The 8135-nt window shown below is 28.2% G+C and overlaps 1 protein-coding gene across 2 annotated transcripts in view; it reads right to left on the reverse strand.

Moving 5' to 3' along the window:
- Positions 1 to 7081, reverse strand: part of LOC113548677 (neuropeptide Y receptor type 2-like) — a 171673-nt gene extending 164592 nt beyond the window's left edge. For both annotated transcript variants that reach the window (XM_026949683.1, XM_026949682.1), the window contains exon 1: positions 6858 to 7081. The gene's annotated coding sequence lies outside the window, so the exon portion shown is untranslated. The remainder of the gene's footprint in view (positions 1 to 6857) is intronic.
- Between the last annotated feature and the right edge of the window lie 1054 nt (positions 7082 to 8135).

Here is an 8135-nt window from a genome sequence, read left to right on the forward strand (position 1 = left end):
AGAACGAGTATACGACTACATTTTACGCTGTGGAGTATTTTAACAATGAAACTATAAAATGTGTTTATCATTGAATAAGGTCTTTATTTTTCGACGTTTTCTCAAAAAATACTGAAAATTTTTTAGTAAGTTTAAAATAACCACCACACACTAATGAGCTATACAAAATATTATATACAATACGTTAAAATACGATTATGTTCCAGTGTTAAAGTAAAAGACGTGGCAAGACCATTTTAAAAGAATTTTCCAGGAACAAAACATGTATTATTATGTTGCGAACCATACATTTATTTTCGGAATTTAATACACAATTATTATAAATGCACATAACGATCTTTACATATTATATAGCACGCCGTAAAACTGTTTCTTTTTCAAAATATGGTTATTATATTATTACGTTTTTGTTTCTCAATTTCCTTCCTCATTGCACACGTCTATACTTATAATCTGAGATATCACGAAGGCTGTCAGCATTTGTAAATACATATGTATAATATGACATAATTATCCTTATTTGTATTATACAATTTGGTAAAATGAAAATCCAATTATTATTTTTGTAATATAAAGTAAACTGCACTATGGAGGTGTAACGTCAATAGTGTTACACAAGAAATGACTCGTCCACGTCACCATCAATAATATTGGTTAGAAAATATGACTACGATTCGTTTAATATAAGTTGCTAAAAATATCCTGAGACTAAAGTGAATACTATGAGCAGATGGGCATATGGACGTCAGATTACAGAAACTGGCAAACGATGAATATAATGAGACGAAAATAATAAAAAAAATAATAAATGAAAAATAATTCGTCAAATAAAGAAAAACTATAGTCAATCGGGAACGAATAGAAAACAATATCGATAATGATATTGAAAAATAAATAATATAGACTACAATATCTTGCATGTTATAAATTCTTCATACGATTTTTATTAACTTGTCGAGCTGTACTTCCAGAGAAAATTTACGATCAAGTGATCTTTATCAAAACATTTTTGATCACCAGTTACCACGTAACGTCTCTAATAGTAATTATGCGGGGACACAAATTCACTATGCATCACAAGCCATCTGCAAATGATTTTATCGGAATCACTAAACGTATACATCATCATAACAACACATATAAGCTATAATAAATGAGGATAATCTATACAGCTGTGAGATTCAGAGCTATTATAGCACTAAAAATGTTTAAAAACGCATGCAATTATGCGTTTAAAATTACCAAAATATACTTTAAAAAAGTTCTGAAAAAAATTATGGGGAATATGTTATACACATGAAAATCTGAATATCTGATATCAATAGCTAACTTTAAAAATTCTAGAATGTATTAAATACACTTCTTTTTTGTAAAGTACAAAAGGTTATGCAAAAATATACAATAAAACATCGTATATAATTTCACTAATTCATAAAACAAATTTATGTTTTAGATCTTCTATCCTCGAATATTTTACGACCACGGATAAAAAATATATAAAAGCAAAAAGTCTCAAACCGTCATAATTGTTGATATAATATATAACAAATTATTTAATACTTTTATATGATATACAAGTCGACTGCTATAATACTTAAGCTGCATATGAGACTAATATGTTCTTTGAGTTTTTCAAACATCGCGCAGCAGCTGAAATTATTTTATTTCCCAGCCAATGGCAGTGAAATGCAATTAACATTTCCACTGTGTAATTATTGTTATCATGCATAAGCATGTTAAAACGATTCTAAATATAGCATATATTATTATAAATATAAAACTATCAAATATCAACATTAGGGATGCATCGTAAACATTTATCTATAACACGCACCGTCATCATTACCCATTAAACCACTTACACAACTAAAAATTTATTATTTTCTAGTGACATTTGTATTTTGATAATAAGGATATGTACATAGCCTGTGTATAGTTCCCTAATTTGGTTTATTCTCAGTTTGCCAACTCCCATTCGTCAACGCCAAGTTTTTCGACTAAAAACCAGTTTTTAAGGGATTTAAAAAAAAAATCCCTATTCGCCGATAACGATGATAATATAATTAGCTACATGCTTCTTGGCAAAGCAATTTATACAACTATAAGGTACCATCTATAATCTAGCTGTCTTATCCTTATACGCTTTTTACACAATTATTAACAATTATGGACACAAAAAACGATGAATTATTCCAAAAAAGCGAATATCAGTAATTATTAAGTCCACTATATTCGCATTTATAATTGGCATCAAAACAAAAAAAAATTTTCACGCGAAGCAATAATATACGATTTTAAAATAGTTGTTACTTTAAGATAGCTTGTTATCTCTATTTCTGTAGGCTGCTGCAATCAAATTTTAAAGAACTAATATTCTCTCTATTTATTGATAATAACGAGTAAAAAAAAAAAAAAATGTAAGATAAATATTGTCAAATATCAACGATCATTGTAACACTCACCCTGATTGTTATAACTTGATATGTATCTACTACGATACGTCAGTTTTGGGAAACAAAACATACATATTCAATATATTATACATATTTAAATACAATATAGTTTATATAGAAATATGGTTTGTTAGGAACTGCAATTGAACACTTCTAGGGTACTAGATTATTTTTTCTTGGAAGTTGTTTGTATCAACTCGAGAAAAAAATCTTATTGTCCTATAACTTTATAGGTACTAATTCTTTTCCAAGTCGTGTTTGTCAAATTCTCTTTTGTGTATTTGAGCACTACCACACCGAGTTTGTGTTTATAGTGAGAAATAACTGTTGAGGGAAACGAATAAAATCTCCGTACTTTGCTCGTCGGGAAAGAAAATTCTGAAAAATAGAGTAAATTTTTTCTCCTTATTATTAACATTTATTGTTCCATTATATACCTACTATAGTAATTTAATGTTATTTTTTGGCCACACTGATAAATCAATAAAAAAAAAGATGTTTTTGACGTTCGTAACACTATTTTTAACATTCTGCAATATCGATAAAATATAAAACTTCACCATTTTGTTATAATATTCAGAGGTTTCAGAGAGAAAAATGGCAGCTGTCAAGAAAAACTTGGTGGAATTTATGAACTTTAATCAAACAAATAAAACGTTTAGAATACCTATAACAATAACAAACCTTTTGAAGACATTCTCATTAAAAGTTTTAAAACAAAATATTTGAATTACTAAAATAAATAATTTGTTTTAAATATTATTATTTTTACTTGCTTTATTAGCTTGGAATTATTTTAATAGAATCATAAAAGTTAGACGAATAGTAAAATATTTAGAATATTTTTTTAGCATATATTAGGTACAATTAAATTAATTGTGATTTTATATGAACATCTTATCAGTAACTATCCCAAACAACTCTGAAAGAAGATTGGAAATTCAGAATTGTTACGACCTGCTTAACTTAATATACCTATTTATAGTAAATAATAGTAATAATAAAATTTGTATAACTACTTTACTTCATTACAAAGTCCTCCACTGGGAGTCTTTCGCTCTGTACATCTTGTGATTATTGTATTTAATATTATTTATTTATCTATCAATTAACCTTATTATTCAACACCATTTAGTATAAAATACTCGCCTAAATAAAATCTTATGTTAAAAAATATTTATGTACATTATAATTTTTAAACAAACATAATATTAAAAATATAATTTGTCATACCCAACCTGTAAAATGTATAGTTATTCGTTAAAAATATATAAATCTATATCAAGTTCTTGTGTATATTTTACTTTTTTAAATTTATTCAGAATGAAATAAACATGACTTATATTAATTATTATTTTGTCCAATAAGTGTTATATTATAGTAGGTACCTTTAAAGATAAACACTTTTATAAAGTGCATCGTACTATTATAATGAGTTTATAAGAAAAACTAATGCATTTATAGTAAGAGGATTATTTAATGCTTATGGATTTTCTACTTTCAGTGCTTATAGTCTATTATACACAATTCGTGTTTAGTCAACATCATGCAATTATACGAGTAATCAAAAATCTATGACTATTAAGCTGGCACTCACAATGAAAGCAATACTGTAATTGTGTTAACTACATAGCTAAGTTAGTCCTTGTCGGCACAGTACTGATCTTATAATCAGTACCATACAACATTATTGTTGGTCAGTACTATATTATACTGCTGGAAAACTAGTACTGGGGACTGGCAGCTAAGTTTTTATCCAGCATACTACGGACGCTGGATGAATTGTGATCATAAACCTTTAATGTATGTTTACGGTTGTGCCTTTGGTGAGATACTAGCATATTATTATGGATACTGTACGAATTGTGAACCAAAGCAAGTTCGTGTCCAGAGGCAAGGCAATTTGAACATTTACAAATTACCAAAGTAAACTAATAAAACCAACTGACAATCCCGAAAAACTATTTTCACGTTATATTTAAACTTCTCATGACTTATCAATATCATGCATATAATTATACCAAAAATATACCAATATATATACCTGTGTTCTTATACCAAATGTCACTCAGTATTAAAAAAATGTCCACATATAGTATAAATACATTATTTATTTATTATTTTGCTGCCACATTTTCCACTGCCCTGGTAAAAAGGGTCATTGATTTCATGAGCTCGAATGATACAAGTTAAAAAAAAGCGAGAATATTTTGAAAGATCATCTGTTCCAAAGATTATACTTTCGAAAGGTCATAAATGTTTGAAAATATACTATTTGCGCTAATATGAAATAATAATAACTATATAGACATTAAATTATATTGCCACGCACTGTAGTGTATATATACTTATATATAAATATGTGCAAAGTATATTCCATAAATTCAGATATAAGTATATATTGTAAATGATTGGTTTATCTTCTTAAAAGAAACACACAATTGTTATTGATTTTACTTTGCTAATATAATTTACACTCAAAGTATTTTATTTTTTTTCAAACATTTAGTGAACTTCGTTAAATCAATCCAAGAGTATCTTGTTTTGTCTTTTAATTACTATTCATGTTTTATTAAATTAATCTAAACTTAAATACTATTGAGTTTTTACGAGGAATATCAAACAATTTAAGTGTACATATTATACATTTTTTAGTACTTATTCAATACATTTTCCACATTTTTTTCGATTTATTTTTATCTATAAAAAAAATGGTTCAAAATATAATATTATTCAATATTCTGTAGTTAATAATTTTATTTCACTACCAGACAAAATAATTGATTCTTTAATATGTTTTCCAAAATTCAATTTAGTTTGAAAAATATAAATAAGATGTCCAGAATTATTAACCAATGTGGTGTATGATTAAAGCAAAGATAATAGCCAAAAGCATAATATTCGCTATAAACGTCATTCAATAATAATATAGTATTATAGTATATCACTTTATTATATGATGTGATAGTCTCGAAAAAGAAACAGTAAAGTCAGACCCAATTAAGAGTGTTTACGATCTTGTTTGACTGGCCACGATAAAATAGCATGTCAAACTTTGGTAGGATATCTGTAGAAATTTTCAAGACCGGAGATCATATAGTTATCGGAAAATCTAACTTTATGGACAATAGAATAGTAATTATTTACGACCTCGGCCGCCGGTCAATTGCAAGACCATTACTCACGGATTTCCGTGAATTCATCACATAAGTGTTATTATTTTTCCACAATTAATAGATTGTAATAATATAATATACAAGTATATATTTGTGTAGCGACAAAATATTACGATAGTTATACATTTATGACTCCTTGAAATTTACGATTGGTTACAGGTGGCATGATGACGATTGTGTAAAATCTACCATCTGCACCATACTTATTTAATATCAATTTTATATATAAATATATATATATATATAATATGATGTAATAATAATACAAGTATAATAATATAAGTATGTAACAATATTATTTTATTTCTCCCAATCAATCACAATAATATTATGTTATTATAAATAAAAACGATGAAGACATAGTGACACATTATTAATTTAGACTTTAGAGTTAAATAGTGGTTATAATAACTATTTATAGAAATGTATTTAGACTGTCATAAACACACACGGGAATATTAAACTTAACCGTACCTATTCGACAATTATCATTATGAGGAGGAAAAAGGGAAAGAAGCTTGAACACCCTCATCCCAGAACTCTCTGAGCGTCCTCTATCAAAAAATGTAAACTTTTAAAAACATATGTTATAAACAAATAAAATATTATTACATCACAAGAATACAATATTTCATCATGTAGCCCTTAAACGTTCAATAGAGATTTATTTTGTTTTAGCTGTTGCATAAATCTGTACAATGTTATTTTTCATTTTATCAAACAGAAAAACTACGATATTCAAATGTGATGTATTTTATCATCGTAAAATATGATAATGGTGATAACAAGGTGCCGTGCAAAATTATGTGATCTACGCTCATGTATCGATTCCCACCAACGAACGTGTTTCGTATTATGATAATCGAATGATTGTGACGGCAGTACAGTGTCGGGTAATAAAGGTTTTCCACGCGCAAACTTTGCACTATACTCGGCAATTAAACAAATTTCATACGGAAACCAATAATCGTTTTAATAATATAAATGTAAAATATGACATGGAAAAATGTTAATACAATGTGGAATGAACGTTTTGAAAAAACCCCGCGTAAAAATTAAAAAAAAAAAACGGTTGGCCGGTAGAAGAGAGGCTACGCGACCTGTTGATTTTTCACCGAAAACCGTGTTCGACCGTCGCATACATACACACTTACAGGTGAGTCTATAGTATATTGTACTGTAATCGTAGTGTACGATTGAAAAATATAAATAACTTTCAATCACTCACCTTTACATAGTGACTGCATACGCGCACGTATTATATAGTCGACCGAATTCCTATGTAGTTGTCCACTCTACCCCGGTGGTAAGGATGTAATTGTATGCTTACGATGTGTGTGTTGACGAAACTGACGATGGTGAGTGCGTGCGACAGACGATAGTGGCATGTACGAACTGTTTTGCGCCGGAGACGGCGGAGAGCGGCCGACGTGAGTTTTAGCTGTACTCGTCTTCACTGCCGCCGCCTTGATCGACGCGTGCGCGCCGACATTTAAACAGGTGAGACTGCGCCCCCGCGGCCCTTCCACAAACTATGATCGCCCTCTCCAACTGAAAAAGCGGTCATACGAATTTCTGCTAAAATTTATCTCGTTAATTGTGTTGTTATCAATTGCGATTACTAGTTAAAAAAAAATAATAATAATAAAACTATATGTTACAACGTATAACGATTGTCTAACCTAACCTATCCCATTTAGTAGATAATGCATGTGATTAAATTGTATAATAATAAAATATAATGTAGAATGTAGATACATGCTAAGTTATTCAAATTAAATATAATAATAATAATAATAATAATATTGATACTCGTACTTGAAGCATATTTATTTATTATTATACACAATTAAATATACTATTTGAATGTAGGTGCTACCTCAACCACCAATTAATATTAATAATTAATAAACAATTAAAATAAAATTCAAAAACAAAAAAAAATTTTATTGTAATCATGTGTAAAGTACTTCATATTCTATTTTTTGCAACATGTACACTCAACGCTAGTGTATTTAAGGCTTATGCTCATCAGTCAAAAACTCGTTTCATTTTATTGTTTACTTATATCATCATATGTCGTATACATACGTATAATTAGTCGTAGTTATGGAAAGTTTTAAGCCCATCGTGCAAATTCTAAAAGATTTTATTTTTTTAATCTATACCTTATACATTTGACTATAAAGGCGCCGTGGACCGTGGACAGTCGGCAAAAATTAATAATTTAATATTTATTAATAATCGTTGTATGTTTTCAAGTTAATTATTCATAATTAATTCTTTAATTATTATTAATTATAATACGGTAGCAGTTTTATTGTATAATATGAATCAGTTAATAATTTACTTCATGATTCATCCAGTCATTGAGATTCATAGATGGGTATAAATGACTGATGTCTTACAGTATCATCTATAAACATACCACCTGAATAGACGCCGTGAAAACTTTTTATACATAGTCCTAATATTCACCAAGCTATAATGATATATATATTTTGAA

Source organism: Rhopalosiphum maidis, chromosome 4 (assembly GCF_003676215.2).
Source record: "Rhopalosiphum maidis isolate BTI-1 chromosome 4, ASM367621v3, whole genome shotgun sequence".
Classification (NCBI taxonomy): Eukaryota; Metazoa; Arthropoda; class Insecta; order Hemiptera; family Aphididae; genus Rhopalosiphum; species Rhopalosiphum maidis.